The sequence below is a fragment of the Diuraphis noxia genome, unplaced genomic scaffold (genome assembly GCF_037042655.1).
Source record: "Diuraphis noxia isolate RWA-SAM2 unplaced genomic scaffold, SU_Dnox_SAM2 contig0001, whole genome shotgun sequence".
Classification (NCBI taxonomy): domain Eukaryota; kingdom Metazoa; phylum Arthropoda; class Insecta; order Hemiptera; family Aphididae; genus Diuraphis; species Diuraphis noxia.
In genome coordinates this window covers 89,012,274-89,032,628 of record NW_028301711.1, presented here as the reverse complement: position 1 = coordinate 89,032,628, position 20,355 = coordinate 89,012,274, and positions in this window count along the sequence as shown.

The following is a 20,355-nucleotide window of genomic DNA, read 5'->3' as shown; positions in this document are numbered from 1 at the left end:
TAATATTAACAAAACAACTTAACAGGTATTATTCAGCATATATTTATTTCGTATTTCACAAGTAATGAAAAAGTATTTATTTAACTATTCTTTCAGTTCAATAAAATCTCAAACACCAACCGGTAATGCGCCATATATTTATTTATTTTTTATATTTATCTTATTATATAAGAGTTTTAAATAATACAATTTTTTTAAATATATGTCTTTAGAATTTTTTTCGTGTATATTAATAAATAAGTAACATTCTTTTAATAGGTAAATAAATAAATATTTTGCTCCTATAACTTCCGAACTCTACTTATTATATTATATTCATAACTATTTTAATTCAATTGTAACGTGGTCGGAGGAACGATCAGTTAAATATTAAATATCAAGTGAGAGTAGTAGTGCTCTATAGATATAATTTCCTTAGCTGGGGGATCGTAGATAACAGAATCATAAATATATTTAAATAAATAGGATTCTACGAGTATTTCAGTTATAATTTAGCTTTATTGAGTTAATAATAATATTACTTACAGACCTGTAGTGACAATGTATCGTAGTTCTACGGAGTTAAGCGTTGGTATTGTATTGAGGTCTAAGGTGCGCAGTGAACTAACTTACTTAAACATTAATTATGTGTCTAGGCTTTACAATTGTGTGTTTGTGTGTGTTAATATTATTTTATTGGTCAGCAGTGAATTTATTGTACTTATATTTGAGGAATTTACATTAATAATTGTTTCGCAATAATCGGTTAAATCAGTTTTATATACCTATCACCTATTTATGAATTAATATTTTCAGTAGGTATAAGTCTGCTTAACAAACTTATGATCAAATCAAAATTAAAATCCATCGGAAATAGTTATTAATGAAAGATTATATAACCATTTATAAGCAGTATGGTACCAAGTTTCAAGGAGATTTCTTAAATTATTATTTTTTTAATGTAACATTATTACTAGAGAATATATATATACTAATTAATTTTTTTTCTTAGTCGTAATGTTTAATCATTTTTTGAATTACATGGTAATACAATATATTTTTTCCGATGGTTATATTATATAAAGGTCATTTTTAACATATTTAGATAAACCAACTGATGTATTTAGATTTACCTACCTATAATGAATGGACTTATTAGTTATTGATAAACATTTAAACTTATGTTTTTTTTTTAATATTTCGATAACGTTTAAAGAGTAACGATAACCCTATATCATTTCTGAATTGTGTTTTAGTATTCTTACTAAATTAGTAAAATAAATTAGATATCAAAATTTGCATTTATACTGCTTATATTATTTAAAAAAAATCGTAAATCAATAATAAAAATTATATTATTCTACAAACTGTTAATTTCAATTTTAAGTATTTATATTATTTATGCATAATTTATGTAATTAGTAGTATCTATTATCGATGATATTTTCCATAAAAAATTGTTAAACATATGTATACAGAGAGAGTTATAACATTTAGGTTAGAATAGTTACATTCATTCATACCTATATTATATTTGATTCATCATATTTTTATTAATATCTGATTATTGCTAAAGTTATTGAATAGGTAGTCGATATTATCTTAATTTCACTGATTCCAACATCTCTTTTTACAAACACATTTGAATTATTTGCACGCTAAAGCCAATTTATATTTATAGTTGCATTCGTTAATGTAAAGTTTGGATGATTTCAGTAATTTTTTATTTTATTTGACCAGCATGGAATTTAAGTAAACAGGAATATTCTTGAAACTTTTATGAATATTGATTGTTGGAAAATTGATACGGTCGTTTTGAACGTGGAATATTGGAACCTGAGTTTCGTGTACTATAAAAAAAAAACAATCTTAAAGCATCTATTTATTGGTAAAATAAGTAGGTACTGTATGAAAGGTTAAATTAATTAATGTCGTAAAATAATTATACGTCTGTAATTTTAAGAATAAATAAATAATAATAATACTATAAGGTGGAACTTTAAAAAAAAATATAACATTAAATGTCCAGGAAAAATGATATTGAATTTAGTTAAACTCATAAGTTTTAAATTAGTAATTATCTATATTATTGTATGTATTGTAATGTATTAAATAATATAACATCATTAATTTGATTTCAGTATATAAACTATTCAAATATAATGACAACCATCACACTTAAAATAATAAAATTGACAAAACAATATTGTTATTAAACATAATATAAAAGAGTCCTAGACACACAAGAAATTCCAAGTATTTGACTTAGCTTCGTCCATTCATGCACAATATTTCTTGTTAGATGATTATTTTTGACATTATATAATTATTATTATTTTTTTTTTTAAATACTTATTTTATGAATGTAGAATATCAGCGGTAACACTTGGAAATTTATCTTCCATAAAACGTAACATGTGAAATTATCGACATAGATTATTCCTCAAAAAATGATGAATTAATAAAATAATTTTTTATGACTACGCATAAAATTTTTATTTTTCGTTGATTGGTTTGCTATATTCATTTTCTTAAATATTGGTGGTTGAAGAAGGTTAACACCTATAACTATATATAATTATAACTAGTAGGTAACGCTGCAAATATCGTTTTTATGGCGGTACTTAGAAAGGAGATTACATTTCTCAAATCATGATAAAAGTTTTTTGATCTGAAATTGCTAAATATAATTTTTCATGTTGGTACTCGCATCGTTCTCCCTAAAAGATAGGTAAACGCGTTTTTTTCACCGCACAAAAACTAATATCAAATTAGTGTAATTAGTGACATTATTTGATTAAGATTCAAATCTGAATTCAGCCGATTAAGTCTCAAGTATCAGTAAAGGCAATTCAAATCAAGCATTGGTATTATTTATTGAATTTTCGGACTCCGGGTAGGTACCCATCCAATTATCATAATCCAAATACCAATACAACTTTAATTATTATTAAATAGTTACCTAATGGTAGTACTTATTTGTATAGGTAAATTGTATCTATAACATATTGTATTAATGTAAATGAATATATGAATATAAATGAGAAGAAAATTGTGTAACTTGAAATATTATACACAATATATTTCAATATTTTTAAGTAGCAATAAAACAAAATATGGCGATAATGATAATTACCTCCATAAATGTTGTTTAAATAGTCCTGAACCTGCTAGAAGTAATGTACCAAAGTACCATCTTGATGCCAAAATAAATGTTTTCTTTTATAAAGAGGCACTTGCCACTAACCTTCAAACAAAACTGGTAGTTCGTTTGTCAAAAAATTTATATACTTATTTCCATTGAGATATCCGTCATAGAAATACGGTTCTACTAAATATTCATCAATAAGGCCACACCAAACGGCAAACATTAATTGACCAACAAGTTTGGACATTACTTTCTAAGTAAGTGTTAATTTCATTCCAATAATGTTGATTATTGCGATTAACTCCATTATTATGAAATCTAGTTTTGTTGATCCATAAAAATATTTGTAAGTGTTTTTGGTTTATTATTCAATTTAATAACCATTTGAGCGACAGAATGTAAACGTCTTTCAAAATACAGCAACTGCTAAATCTTCACATATTTATAAAAATGATACTAATAACGCTTTGCCACACGTTACATTGACGTATATGGAATATTCTGCAAATATTTTAAAATAATAATATTAAATTTTTAACATTTAATTCCAAGAAAATATTAATCCTTATTTGTGTGTTATTGTACGCGTAAAATTTTAAAATTCTTTAATATATTTGTACAGGCCGGGTACGGACAATAATAGGCCGTGATGCCCGGTGTAACAGGCGATTTTTACCCCCCTGTAAATTTTACCGAGGGGGTAAAAATCGCCTGAGGTAAAAATCGCCTACCGTAACAGGCGATTTTTACCCCCCTGTAAATTTTACCGAGGGGGGTAAAAATCGCCTGAGGTAAAAATCACCTACCGTAACAGGCGATTTTTACCCACCTACAAATTTTACTGAGGAGGTAAAAATCGCCTGCGGTAAAAATCGCCTAACATAACCGGCGATTTTTACCCACCTATGAATTTTACCGTAGGAAGGTAAAAATCACCTGAGGTAGAAATCGCCTGTTATACTTAACTTAAGTTAAGTAAGTAATTTTTACACCCTAGCCACCCCTAGGGCCTAGATAGTTATAGCTCCTTTTCTTACTTGAAACAGTTACTTTATTATTTTTAAGACTTCAATTTAAGGTAACTGGTAGGTACTTATAAATCGTTTCATCAAACTTAAATTGCAATATCGAAAATATGCCATCTTAGTAGCCTTTATATAGTAAAATAGGTACCTATAAATTACATTTATATTATTTTTTTACATATGAATAATTCTTTTGAAAAATGTTTACCATACGAGTATAATCATAAAGTATTTTACCTTTATTACCTTATTAGTTATTAACAGGGTTCGGGACAAAATTTGTCCCAATAGAAAATTGGATATCCAATATCCATCATAGATTTAGTGAAACATTGTAGATTATTATACAAATGCGTTTTATAGTGCGGGAAATTCAACTGTACAATTTTACTTTGTTTATTTTTGATTTATTTGCTATATTGACGCATATTTAACTATTTTTAACAATTTATGAATACCTAATAGAATTGTTTAAAATATATTAATTAAACTGTTGAACAATTAATTCCAAAAATTTGTTTTAAGCATAGTTATACTATTTGTTAATTATCTGACGCAAAAATATTACACATTAATGTGATCTAAAAATACTCAAAAAAAGCAATTTGAATTAAACGATAAAAATAATGTAGTTATCCGAGCTGGATATAATCTTAATAGGAGAGCTTTCCTGTTTGAAAACATTAGAAAACATCGAATACTTCAATACAATCACAAAGGTAAAAATTGTATTAATAACAACAAATTTGTAGTTAATATTTACGCACATATAGTAATATTATATTATAACAAATTATGTAAAACAAGAATTTTAAAATTAAATAACTATACATAAAATTATTAATTATTGGAAAATACATCATAATAATATAATAGATATGAATTGAAAATAATAAAATAACGAATATCTCTTACATTTTTTTTAAGTTTGATTTTTAAACATCTAATTAATAAGCTTACTTTAGCATATTTGTTCACTTAATAAATTAATTACAAATTTTTTTATACAACACTTAAAACCACATCAAAGTGTACGTTACCTATATTTCTTATATATATACATCTTTCTGTATGATAAATATTTTTTTTTAAACTAAAGTTTTTGTTAAAAAGTTGCCAAGTGTTCGTTGCTGTTGTATAAACGTAAATTGATGTTTTTAATAATTGAGTTGCAGCAAAAATCTCTACATCAGTACCCCAAACACCTACGAAAATAAAATTTACATGATCCATAATGTTATATTATATATTTAAAAAATGTATATCCATAAAACATAAGTTCTCGATAATTCTGTTGTATTTTTGGTTGTATATAATACATTAGTAAAATAAATCTTACCATCATTATATATTTTATTTTTTTCTAGATAAATATCAATTTCATCCTCCTTGCCAACGTATTTATGGATATTTGTATTAGTCTTGACCACCTAGAGTAATTTAGAAACAAAATTGCTTAAAAAAATATTATTTACATAGATTTTTTCTATTAAATTTGTACATTACATACCTCAGCAATATGTTTACGTATTTCTTTATGGTTTTCCTCTGTGCCTGTTATCCAATATGATAATGCCCTGTATAAACAATTACCATCTCCTAAAATGTTTTTTGTTTCTGCGGGTTCACTTAAAAATTTTCCTCTTCCTTTGAATTTCAAGACTTCAGTTAGGTTTAATTTTAATTGTTCGCATTTTAAAATCTGCCATGGTTTTGCAATTGGATTAAAAACTCGACTTTTATTCATTCCTGAAAGGCTCACCGTGTCATTATTTAAAACCATTTGACTATTTTCTTGTTTTTCAGTATCATCTTTATCTTCATTAACTTCTGTATTCATATTTTCCTCTAATATCTGTCCTTCTAAATTATTTTTTAAATCAACTTCTTTCATATTATCAGATTCTTTAAAATGTTTTAGGTTACTAAGATGTTGTGTTTTGGCTAATGTTTTATTTTTGGATTTTAATGTAACTGTATTTCCGTTGTTAATTGACACAATTGTATAAGGTCCTTCCCATGGTACATATTTCCAACCACCCTTTCTGTCATCTCTCTTTAAATTTCTTACCAAAACTTTGTCATTTTTTTTAAATATTTGACCTGTGTTATGCCGCTTTGAATATGACAGTCGTTGACGTTTTTGGGCCTCTCCGATATTTTTATGTGCGTGATTTTCCATAACGTTCCTCATGTTTATCATTTGATTTAACGTCTTATCAAAATCGTCTTTATTGAATGGATCTTCTGTCTTACATTTATCTTCTTCTTTTCCTTTTTCAATACTATCATCTAAATCAATTGGTAGTATAGCTTCACGTTGGTATAGCATTTTAAATGGGGAATAGCCTGTTGAGGAATGCTGAGCAGTTCGGTGAGCAAATAAAACTCCTTGTAAAATAGAAGGCCATTTATTTACATTGTCTTGTAAAACTTTGAGCAAGCAATTTTTAATTGTTCGGTTTTGTCGTTCGACTAGACCATTTGCCTGTGGATGGTATGCAGATGTAACCCTTTGTTTAGTTCCTGTAAGCCGAGATAGCTCGATGTTAAGTGAATTCAAAAATTCCCGTCCTTGATCGTTGATTTGAATCCTGGGACACCCGTGTCGACAAATAACATCGTCATACAAAAATCTTGCTACCGAAACCGCAGTTTTATCATATAACGGCCTAGCTTCGGACCATTTTGAAAAATAGTCGATAGCCACTATAACATATTTATAACCGTCCACCTCAGGAAGTGTCATTAGATCGACTCCAATTTGTCGGAACACCTATAATAATATTAAATTATAAATTTATATTTCTCAATATAATTAATTTTTAAATTGTTGTTTTGGATTAATAATGTATTATTGTTATTTTTTGAAACACTATGCAATAAAAAATAGTTTTATTTTAGTGTCGAACTTATAAAAATTTCAATTTACCTATTTATTGAAAATAATATTTTCCATTTTTTAATGGATACTTAGGTATAATAATAATTAATCATTAAAATATATAAAGTTACAAGTTCAACAAATTATTTACTATAATATATTTAAAAATTATTTTTCTTCCAGACTATCATATTATTGGGTCACATAAATATTGAGTTCTCATGTGAAAACCACAGAATATAAAAACATAAAACAACCAACCAAAAATATTATTATACAATAATATAATACCTAACTATCACGGTCCGAGATTAAACATTTTTTTACATATTATTTAGTGGTGACCATATGTTTTCATTTTCCAACAAGGCTTTAAATTTCATAGTTTAAATTTTGAGTGAAATGATGAATGTATTGATTATTTTAATGATACCTATGTTTTTTTCTGTTATCATATTTTGGGGCAGTAAAATTTTTTTGATTTTCTACTTCAACATAATTTATGGTAAAAAATTAAACAAAATAATGATATTTAGGAATAGTTAAAAAAATTCCTATGAAATTTGTTTTAACAAAAAAAATTGTGTTTGTGTTTTAGTATAACTAAAAAAAAAAAAATTATATTAATAATACCCATAAATATATGACATTTTCTTCAAATATTCATATTAGCTGTTTATATCTACCATGAAATTTTCTAAATATTTTGACTCTTTTTGAGCTAGTATTGTACATAATCAAATGTTTTTATTATTTTATTTTTAATTTAATTATTATGATAAAACAAAATTCCACTTGGTTATAAAACATGAAAATTTAATACAAGGTTTCTAATTAGATTTAATTTACGTAAAAAAGTTGAACGTAAATCCATAATATTTTTTATGATCATCCGAAACTAGAATTTTAAAAATATTCGCCAAAATCGTGAAAATTTGTAATTTATTTTGAAGTTGAAAATTTATAAAATGTACAATCAATTTGTATAACCTAGGATTGAAGAATTAAAACAAGGTTTCTTATAAAAAAAAAAAATACTGCAACCAATAAATCTAAAAAAATTGTTTACACAATTTTTGTGTAAACAAAGTAAATATAATATGATCGGTGGCGGAGAAATGCATTATTGCTCTCTTGTACTCCAATGAACCTCTGCACCAATAACTACATCGAGGAATATTTTAAAAATATTATTTTGTCTACATTCAGGTCTGACAATATAACTTATAAATTTTTATATGTATCATATAATCTTAACTTGTTATCACATTACCTGTTTTGGAACTTCGATGGATTGCATTTCTGGAACAACTTTCAAAGTAGCTGGATTTACTTTCTGACAAGCAGCACATTCTTGAATGAAAGTACGAACGTCTTCTGCCATATGAAGCCAATAGAATCTAAATATTTATGTAATATAACAAAAAATTACATTAAAAATAACAGATTATGTATTAAAATATGTAGATACATACTGTATAAATATGCATTAAAACTTAACACTAACATATTTTCTTTAATATTTCGTAAAATATCAATTAAATTATGCGAAAGCAAAAATTGCTTATGTTGAGTCGTATGTAAAAATTAATTAATTTAATATTTCAATAAAATGTTAACCTTTTTTTTATCAAGCGTTGTGTTGTGTCTCGTCCTCTGTGAGATGATAATGCAGATGATTCTTCACTTTCGTTGGATCCGCAATGAATCATTTTAATTATTTTAATTTTTTCGGTATTATCGAATACAACACGTGCTTTAGTTTTCTTATAAATTAATATTCCATCTTCAATAGCATAAGGTTTGCACTGTTTCCGAAAATTTGATTTATCATTCCGTTTCTGTATGTACGGTGGATAATTATTATTTATTAAAAATTGCATCACATCTCTTAATTCGGCACGCTTATACTTTCGTTCCGTGTCAATATCATTATTCTTTGCAGCATCAATGTTATCGTCAAATTCTAATAAAAATACATTAAAATGTTATAATATACGGTATTATATAATTAAACTACTTTAAAATTTAGCAGGTCACGTGGGATAATTAATAACATCTAAAAAAAAGTAGAGTGTATATTATAAATATTTGGTAAAAATATCAGGTGTATATAACAATTAATATTTTCTGAATTAAAACAAGAAAACTAAATTTATTTTATCGAAAACCGATGTTGAATAAAACAAGGCTGGGCAAGTTAACGATTTTTTTTAACTCGTTAAGTTATTTTAAAATAATAAAGTTAAGTTAAATTAAAAGTTAATCATATTTTTTTCGTTAACTCGTTAAGTTAAAAGTTAACTTTGAAAAAAAAAGTAACTTAACTTAGTTTAAAGTTAAAATTTTCTAATTTGCAAAAATAAAAAATTGCACACATAATATTAGTTTTTCTACGCTCAAGAAAATTACTGGGGAAATTTTGTACAATGAATAATATTTGATACATAAAATTATTAACTAGCTATCAAAAAACCTACTTTTCCAAAATAAACCTCATTAATAATTTGCATTATTCTTTGCATTAAATCTTTAAACAAGACGTAAGTACTTACTTTTAATTCATCTAACCTATAGAAAACGAAAACACTCTAAATAAATAATATTTATTCCCATTTTTTTTAGTAAAATAATTTATCGATATCTTCTACTTCTACATTATTTCTATTTATAATTGCATATTTTGTATCTTTTTCCATGAATACACAATTATTATTACCTTTCTTATAATTGCAATCTTCTAAATTTCCATGTAGCACATCACTATACATATCACAATCGACAAAATCCAAAGAATTTAAATTCTCCCCTTCATTTTCATTTGTTTGTTTGATATCATCCCATGGACGAAACATCCTGCTGAATCTTTATAAAATTAAAATAGAAATTTTTTGTTTTTTCCGATTTTTTTAAAACTATCGCAAAATTTTTACTTTTGACCTCTGTAATGCACCAATGATATACACTTTACGTCTTTACATAATTTTAAAATCTCAATACATTCATCACTTCGTTTGAATCTAAAAATCAGTCTATCCGAATTTGGTATTGAAAACACCGGTTACTATTTAATCCAAATTGTATGGTTTATGCATTTACCGAAAGGGTTAAATATTTGAAATTTATTTGAAAAGTGTATTTATATATCATTAGCTCGTAAAAATATCGATTTATTCCAATATATTTCGGCCGAGAAATTCAGTGTTTCCGAAATTATTAGTGAACACTGCGGTATACTATGCCTATAGTATAATGTGTACAAGTACAATTCTATAAGCCCCAACTAATAATGCCTTTGAATTACAACGATTACTTTCCATTAAATATAATATAAATTTAACACTTATGACTTTTACATACATAATGGTAAGGATAAATATGGGCTCGGGATAATTTACGTTGCTATAATAATTCACTGAATAAGTGTATAATTTTAAAATTGTTTATTGAATACCTCATAGGTACTATATTATTTTTAAAAAAAGCCAAACTGTTGAATTGGAGGTCTTTGGATTTTTTTAACATTCAGCATATTCTATACGACTATACCTAGCAATTAAAATTTTTACGTATTAAAAAATTATTTTACTAAATAATTGATTTAAGGGTAAATAATCAAAAACTATTTTAAAATATGCAATAAAAATCAATAAATCTTAAAAATATGCATTTGTAGAAATAAATCCCAAAATATGCAAAAATATGCACAATAAAGTTTTAAACTTTAACTCCAAACACCACAACACAAATTTTTACTAGATCAGATTTATTCTTTTTACTTCCCGAACAAATATACAATTGCATAAATACCCGATCCCTGGTTATTACTTATTTTATTTAGTTATATTAAAAGTACATTAATTATAATATAATACCTAATTAAAATATTTTTATTTAGGTACTTACCCTTTACGGAGATTATAAATGAAGATTCTGATAAAAAAAAATCGATAATTTAAATATCGTACGCACAACACATATGTTTACATTAAAATATACACATTAAAAATTTGTAACACCGTGTTGAAGTCTTCAGAACGAAGGTGAATACGGGAATGAAAATAATAATCTGAAATTAGTCTAAAATGTCTTTAATGGGTCCTATATTATTATTTTTTGTCCCCTTCTTCCCTCATCTCTAAGATATCAGATATTGACATTGCATTACTTTTTTTTACCAAGAAGTTATAAGCTGTTAACTATAGTATAGTTGATATGGGTATGGGTTTAATGTTTATCAACATTTTTTGGTATGTTCTTTATGCATACTAAGCGCGTCTAACGCGTATGGCTCTACTTACTGTATAGTGTATTGTCACAAGTAACAATACATAACAATAGTCTATCTACCTGTCTAACTATTACGAACCGTTGAGTAGTATACGTATAGTAACGTTTTGGTTATCGCCAACCGCCATTATCGGTTACCTTTGACAGACGGGTCACTGTGACTCATAGAGTATTCTATGCTGTGACTGCCGTACCTTTAATATAATCCAAATTAAATTTTAACCTTATACTATTCTTTGAATTCTTTTTCGTAATTTATTTTATTGAAGTAGTATTTGTGGCGATTTTATTATTATAATACAGGCACATAGCATTGCATAATGTTTTTCACTTTTAACTTGGCTTTCAATGATTACATTCTTTGACAAACAAGACTATAGATTTCTGTTGCGGTTCTCCAAAGTGTCTTGGACTGTTGGATATTAGTTAAAAAGTTATCTAAAACGTTTGCATTTGTTATATATCAGCTATAATACATATGCTTTTCCGGTGTACAATTAGTACACACTAGATCAGCGGTTCCCAATCTTTTTCCCATCACGACGCATTATTATTAGTTATTATAAGTCACGGCACACTTTGGATAAATATTAGATCGTATATAATCAAGGGTTAAGTATTATCTACTTATCGAATAATAAGTTCAAATTGTCACGGCACACCTTTCAAATTTCACGACAAACTAGTGTGCCACGGCACGCCCTTTGGGAAACACTGCACTAGATATAGGTATTATGTTATGCAGTTATTACAAAAGCCAAGGGATAACCATGTTAAATTTGTAACATTAATATGAATATTTATTTATTTTTTTTTTTTTTATTATGATCAATTTTATTTTATGTTTTAACAAATTTTATCATTTTTTTATCGGTAATTACTTACCTAAGTATAATATATTATTGTAGGTACCTAGATACCCTACCTACATAAAAAATCAAATTAAAATGTAACTAAATGGTCTAAATGTAATATTATGAAAAAAAACCATAAAATATTAAGCAAAATGTTAAAATATTAAGTAAAATTGTGTTCTTAATTTTAACATTCTAAACTTCAATAATTGATGTTATAAAAAAAAATTAAGTACATGAAATATACTAAAAAAAATATTAAAAACGGATAAGTTAGTTATAAGTTATAACTTTATAACATAAGTTGGATAGCCACAATAATAAATTTAAGTAGTTCGCTAATTCGATAATTAGGTACCTACTATTATTAGTATTATTCAAGTATTTGGAACACATTAATTAATTTTTGCAGTTTTGTATAATTTCTGGTAAGTAATTCAAAAAGAAATGATCTATAAAAGTAGGTTTTTCTCATAATCTTCTTAAACGTTTAAAAATTAATCGATTAAGAAAAAAAAATTTTTCCAGTGTTTTCAAGCTTAATAAGAATAAAATCGTCAAACATAACAGGCGATTTTTACCTCCTCAGTAAAATTTTACCTCATGTGATTTTTACCTCCCTACGGTAAAATTTATAGGGGGGTAAAAATCGCCTATTACGGTAGGCGAATTTTACCTCAGGCAATTTTTACCCTCTCGGTAAAATTTATAGGGTGGGTAAAAATCGCCTGTTACGGTAGGGGAATTTTACCTCAGGTGATTTTTACCCACTAGGTAAAATTTATAGGGGGGGTAAAAATCGCCTGTTAGGGTAGGCGAATTTTACCTCAGGTGATTTTTACCCACTAGGTAAAATTTATAGGGGGGGTAAAAATCGCCTGTTAGTGTAGGCGAATTTTACCTCAGGTGATTTTTACCCACTAGGTAAAATTTATAGGGGGGTAAAAATCGCCTGTTACGGTAGGGGAATTTTACCTCAGGCGATTTTTACCCACTAGGTAAAATTTATAGGGGGGTAAAAATCGCCTGTTACGGTAGGGGAATTTTACCTCAGGCGATTTTTACCCCCCCGGTAAAATGTATAGGGGGTATAATTCGCCGGTGACACCGGTACCGAAATACTTCGTACGCAAGAACACTCACACACCGACCGATATGTATAGCGTATAATATGTATATAGCAACTCAAGAATAGTGAACGGGATCGCCGAGCAAATACTCTGATTGCTAGGTAGTGTGCGGTGAGTAGGTGTGTATGTGTATGGGTCTGTATTTCAAACGAATAATAAAATGGTAACACGGTAGTTGGTAATAATAGATTGCTATATAATACAAAATTTCAAAATAATACACGATAAAATAATAAACACGGCAACCGAAAGGTATATAAAAAGGTATAATAATATGGCCCTCCTGGCCCAACAGGTAAAAATATAATATAATGCTGCTATATGAGCTCGTATAAGTTATTAAATATAAATAATACTAATATAAGTAAAAAACTCACAATTTTGTCGGTGCTCGGCTGGCCAGCTGCTACCTAACCTTGACGCGGCCCCGCGTAATAGCCGTTTGAATTCAAACGGTCTTTGCGCGGCAAACCACGCAATTACTTCTCTTTTCAACCGCCAATCGACGACGGACGACACCGACACGCGATAAGCGCGACTGGAACCGTCGATCCGCCGAGACTCCGAACCGGTCGACAGGAGTGTGAGTTCTCTGACCGACACTGAACGACACACGCTCCTCACCACCCCGCTATTTTGATTTTCGTGTTGATCATTTTCTGGCGGTTGTATTTTCAACCACCACAATAAAAAAATCATTATACCGCGAACTGTTTGTGTTTTTCTTTTCACCACTTCCTACACTAGTGACACCACTGACTCACGCGGTATCCGTCTAGGACCGCCACAAAATTGGCTCCCCGAACAGGAATCACCGGTAAGTGAATACTTGGTATCATTTACTTACCCCAATACTACCCCCATCACATTCCCCTGTTGTGCAACTTGCGAAAAACTCCCGATTCCATACGACGGAAACATTGTTTGCAGGCTATAACGGAAAAACCGGCGTTACGTAACTTTGAAGTACGTAACGACGGTCCGCGCCGCCCGACTTACGGAAGCACCGACTTCACCGCGCGCGACTCCGCAAACACGGACAGGTAGGAACGTTAGAGCGCGAGAAGGTCGTACAACCACCGCCCAGCACCACCACCCACCCAACACCGCCACGCAAGTACCCGGGACAAAAATATACAAAACCGGACTGCATTCGTAATCGCGATAGTCGACTGGACAATGCACACACGCGCAGCCACGACAGACGTCACGAAAACCGGCTAGTGTAATCACTCGGCGAGCATAACAACAACAGACCCACACTGACCTACATTCGTACGTAAATAAACACTGATAAACGGTCAACAACAACAACTGCATTACATATTTTCCCGTCAATAACACCGGAAAAACAACCGGACGAGATGTCGGGAAAATACATTAATGAGTTGACCGTTGCGGAATTACGTTACGAGTGTAGACAGCGCGGGCTACCGGAACGGGGCGTGAAAGACGCTCCCGAAATCCGATTGTCCCAGCATTTCGCGGATATGGACCTGCAGGCCAACGCCATCCGGTTCCAGCCTATGGAGACCATTAGGCCAACCGGAAGTGTCTCGGATTTGAGTCAGGCGTACCATGCCGGACCACTCGAGACCACAGCGGAAGACCAAACAGACACCCGCCAACCGCTAAACACAACCAACAAACAAGCCGCGGACATAATCCAAATGGCCCGCGGTATAATTCAGGAGGAACGGCAATCGGCAGCGATCTCAACGCATGTGCACAGTTTGGAATCACGACTGGCCATGCTTGAGGGCCACATGATCCGTTTTGGCGACGACCAACGTCGCATAGCAGAGACAATGTGACGTCTGGAGATGGGTATATCACACCAAACACCGGAACCACAACTGGAAGTACCATCACCGTCCCACCACCAAAGAACCATGTTATCAGGACAACACCGGAATATACCGGAATTATCAACAACCGATAACGCACACCAACATCCACACGTGAATATATCAAACGCGACGAACTACGGAACGAGTTGTCCCGCGGCACGCGAACCGCCAGCCGCGGCACACCAACACGCCGACCGATCGTTACGGTTTGATAACGTGTCGAGTCAGCACTATACCACCACCACCACCACCACCACCACTACCGCAACCAAAACCGGCATACAAACAAGCCGGCCAAGTCCGGACACAACGCCCGCTCCACCAACCGCGTACACGGGACGGTACGGCTGGAAAACCGCCACCGCCTAACCCGTGAGGGTACTGCGGAGGGCCGCACTGGAACAGTGACTGCCCCGGGCACACACCGACTTTGGTAAACGGAAATTGAGCCGGCGGACATTTGTCCGCGCCGCCGCCTCATACACACACACACACACACACACAACCACGCCACCACCAATAACGTTCGGCATTACGGACGGGGATATAACTGTCAAACGCTCATCGACAAGCTCGGCGTCATCAGATATATCATCCGCCCACACACACACTATTTCATTAAGTAGTAGGTCGTCACCACCACACACAGACCACTATCTACTATGAAATTCACACGTGCACCGTTGGAACATACAAGTAGTACAGAGGCAACCGAAACGGACGCTCTGATAATGGCGGTGCAAACCGCTCACCAGAGCACCGGAAACGCGGTTCAGAACCAGTTGCCCCGCTACAGTACACAACCAACGACGAGTAACGAAAAACGAACATGCCCCGACAATATTCCGATCCCCGCGTTCGAGCTCGAATTTATTCGATTTTTTATTTATTTTAACTCCACGAGATGCAATGTCGGCAGGATTCTCATTAGTACGGACGTGCTTCCACTGCCAAGGTTCGGTAATTTCGAGTATCTGGCTCACCCTGTTTGACATACTCGTATGTCTTGAGCCGTTTGCTGTGACTGTTCAGCCACCCCAGTACGACTGTTGAGTCTGTCCATAACTGAAAGGAATGTATATTGTTCCTCCATGCATCTGCTACCTTCTTTGCAAGCTCTGCTAACAGCAATGCCTCATTTAATTCAAGACGTGGTATCGTCGCTGCCTTTAGCGGCGCTACACGAATTTTGGCACATATGAGCTGCGATTGATATATGTATATCGTTGATTCCTCTCGTTCTTATGTAAACGCATGCTCCGTATGCTTCTTCAGACGCGTCTATTCAATTACTAGATAACTTCTGCTTTTAAACTCTGCTATATCCATAGCTATTTTCTGAAATGGAATACTTGAGACATCATGTTGAATAATAGGTTCTTTTACCTTACTATTGCTAAACCTTAAACATAACCTACAGTTTCCTATAAAGTTTTCAATTTGACTTTTCGTTCCAGGCCAATGAAATAATTGATTTGCTTTAGCTACAGTTTTTGACATACCCATATGAGTTCCGTGCAACTTTTCAACAACATATTTCCTCAGATTATTTGGAACTAATAACTTCATACCATAATATATTTATTCATTATTCACAATTAAATCATTTTTTATTTTGTAATAATATTTTAATTCTCCCTCACTATTACATTTCTTTGGCCACCCTCTCTTCATAAATTCTAGGACCTTTCCTAATACCTCATCCTTTTTTGTTGATTCAATGAATTCACTTTCTTTATTATTTTTAAACTCTATTTTCATTTAATCTAAAGTATGAACCACATCATCTAATTCATCACCTTTAACTTCTCTTTTTATATAATTCCTGCTTAAATAATCTGCTACATACACGTATTTACCAGGTAAATATTGAACATCAACACTATATAGAATAATTTTACTCTTAGCCTCCTTAACCTATTATTTGGAATTTTATGAATTTCTTTTTTCATAATAGATACTAGTGGTTGATGGTCAGTATTTACTTTAATCCTATCTTGTCCATAAATTAAGTAATGAAACTTGGTACAGGCAAATACTATTGCTACCATTTCTTTTTCAACCTGTGCATAGTTAATTTAATTTTCACTTAAACAACGTGAAGCAGAGTGAACTGGTTTCTTATTTTGGAAAATACAACACCCGACTGCCTTTTCCGACGCGTCAGTCTGTATTTCAAACGAATCTTTTAAATTAAAATTACTTAACATAGGCAAATTACATAATATTTCTTTTAATTGATCAAAACTGTGTTGTTGATTTAAATCCCACTCCCATAAAATATCCTTTTTTAATAACACCCTAAATGGTGTAACTAACTCAGATAAATTGGTAATAAAACCACGAAGGTAATTTATCATGCCTAAATAAGACTGCAATTATTTTCTGTTCTTTGGCACTTTTAACTCTAATATTGATGTTACTCTATCCTTGTCTGGCTCCACTCCTTCACTTCCAAAGATAAAACCAAGAAACATAACTTTTCTCCTCATAAATTGTACTTTTTTCGGATTAAATTTAATATTATTCTCTCTAGCTCTTTTAACTACATTTTCTAATGTTGCATCATGCTCCACTTTAGTACTACCTGCTATCAATATGTCATCAATATACACATTTACATTTTTTATTCCTCCAAAATGTTTACTAGTTAACTCCTGAAATTTTTCTGGGGCTAAAGTTAACCCAAATGGTAGTCTAAGAAATTTAAAACATCCAAATGGTGTACTAAAACAACAATATTTTTGTGACGCCTCATCCAATCTACATTGATAAAATCCATCTTTCAGATCTAGAACTGTAAAGTATTTCTTTCCCATTAAATTAAGTTTAATCTGTTCTATTGTTGGAATTTCATATCTCTCACGAACAATATATTTATTGATTTCTCTTGGATCTAGGCATACTCTTATACTCTTATCCGGCTTTTCTATAACTATCATATTACTTTGCCACTCACTTGGTTGTTCACATTTTTCAATTACATTCAATTTGCACATTGCTTCTAATGTTTCTTTCAACTTTTCAATAATTTTAAACGGTACTCTTCTTGGTGGACACGATTTAGGTACTGCATTATCTACTAATTTAATTGATATACTCTCAGGAAAACTACCTAGTCCTGTGAACCCATCTGCATTATTTTTTATAAATATTTCCATATCTTCAACATCATTATTTATTTCATTTATTTGCAACAAATTATAATTCATTTTTATACAATCTTTTAATCCTAGTATAGGCAAATCATCATATTCAATCACACAATCACTTCAAAGTTAGTTTCAATTTCAGTATCTTTATTTTTTACAGTCACTCTCACTCTTCCTAAAGATTTAATTTGAAAACCCCCAAATGATTTTATTATTACTGAAGTTTCTTCCAATTTTTTGTTCATTTCTTTAAAATATTTATAAGGCATTACATTTAGTTGTGCACCTGTATCCAATTTCACTAACATTTCTTTATTTTCCACTATTATTAGATCTGTCCACATGCCGTTTTTAGCTATTTCTACTGAGTCTAAAGACAAGAATGTACTTTCTTTTTCATTCTCTATTTTCAATTCATTTACTTGTTTACTGCTCACTTTTTTATTTCTACATTTTACAGAAAAATGATTTATTTTTTGAACATATATTACAAATTTTACCATATGCTGGACATTCTTTAAGTCCATGCATCCTACCACATTTATACAATTAAATTTATTACTACCTGTATCCTGTGACTTCTGATCCTCCTGTAACTGTGTGTTTCCTGCTTGTAGATTAAATTTTTCTTGTTGTTGCCACTTTCCCATAGTTTTCTTTGTTGTAAATTTTCTTTCCTGTTCCACAATATCTATTTTATTCTCATTTTCATGAATAATCAGCTTGCGATTTATTTCACCCTGTTCAGTTGATTGTCAGTATTTCACCACCTTGTCCAATGGTAAATCTTCTCTCAACAGTCTTGCTTGAAGGTCCTTGTCACATATTCCAAGTACAATTTGTGTTCGTAACAGTGCTTCTTCTGTGTCATTAAAAGAACATGATTTAATTAGTTCTCTCAAGTCCGCATAATACTTATCGAATGTCTCAATTTCACTTTGTTTTCTCATAAAAAAACTTATAATGCCCCATCACTTCATTTTTTTTAGGTACGCAATATTCTTCCAGACTTTTAAAAATTTCACTAACCGTTATTGTTTCTAATTTGAACGTGTTATACAATTTAAGTCCATCTGCTCCTATTAAATTTAACAATCTGGCCACTTGAACTTTTTGGTCCTTATCGTATGTTTCGGTTGCTGTAAAATATACCTCAAATTCCTGTTTAAACTGTTTGAAATTTTCATGAAGATTACCAGTGAACTTCAAATATGACGGCTTGTTGTACTCCATAATCGTTATCCGTTATAATCCTCGAATTCGTAATTGTTACGATTGTTACCTTGTTTATTTCAGGTTCATCGACTGCGCCATGTTTTATATTTGTCGTATATAAAATATATTATACTGAATAATATAGAACACTGAAGATATTATAATAATTTTATATTTATTTAATTATTCGACATTTTTTGATAATGTGTGTTACTAGTCTCACACACACACATTCATGGCACTGTTGTTAACATTTTCTGACAACAGTTCTACCACATATTACAGGCATGGACACTTTCTGACCGTTGTTCGGCGAAGTATCTTCATTTGATGAGTTCGGAAGATCATCCTCCTTCTGTCTTGTTGCTCCTGATTTCTTCTCTTGATGGAGTAGGGTGCTGTGCCTGCCCTTACATGTTTGACAACTATATTTTGATTTAAAATAATCCTTTGAGTGGTATGGTGATAGACAGTTGAAGCACAGTTTTGCGTCTCTTACAATTGCCAAGCGACTATTGACATCTAACTCCTTGAATGAGTCACAGAAAAATAACCAAAGCTTACCCGAGCAGTGGGTATACTTGTTGTCACGGTCGTTTTTGTTGGTTAATAGTGTCAATTTTGCAGGGTTGTTATTGATCTTGTATCCCCTTGGTTTTGTATGAGGTACAGAATTATTGATGGTTCCCTCCCGTTTGGAACAACATTGGTTTTCATTGCCACACAGCGGCCTGCAAGAAATTCTTCTAGATCTACACATCTTGGAAGTTGATTATTCCTCTGATGTAGTTGCCATCTATGTAATGTGTCCTTGTCTAGTCTCATGCT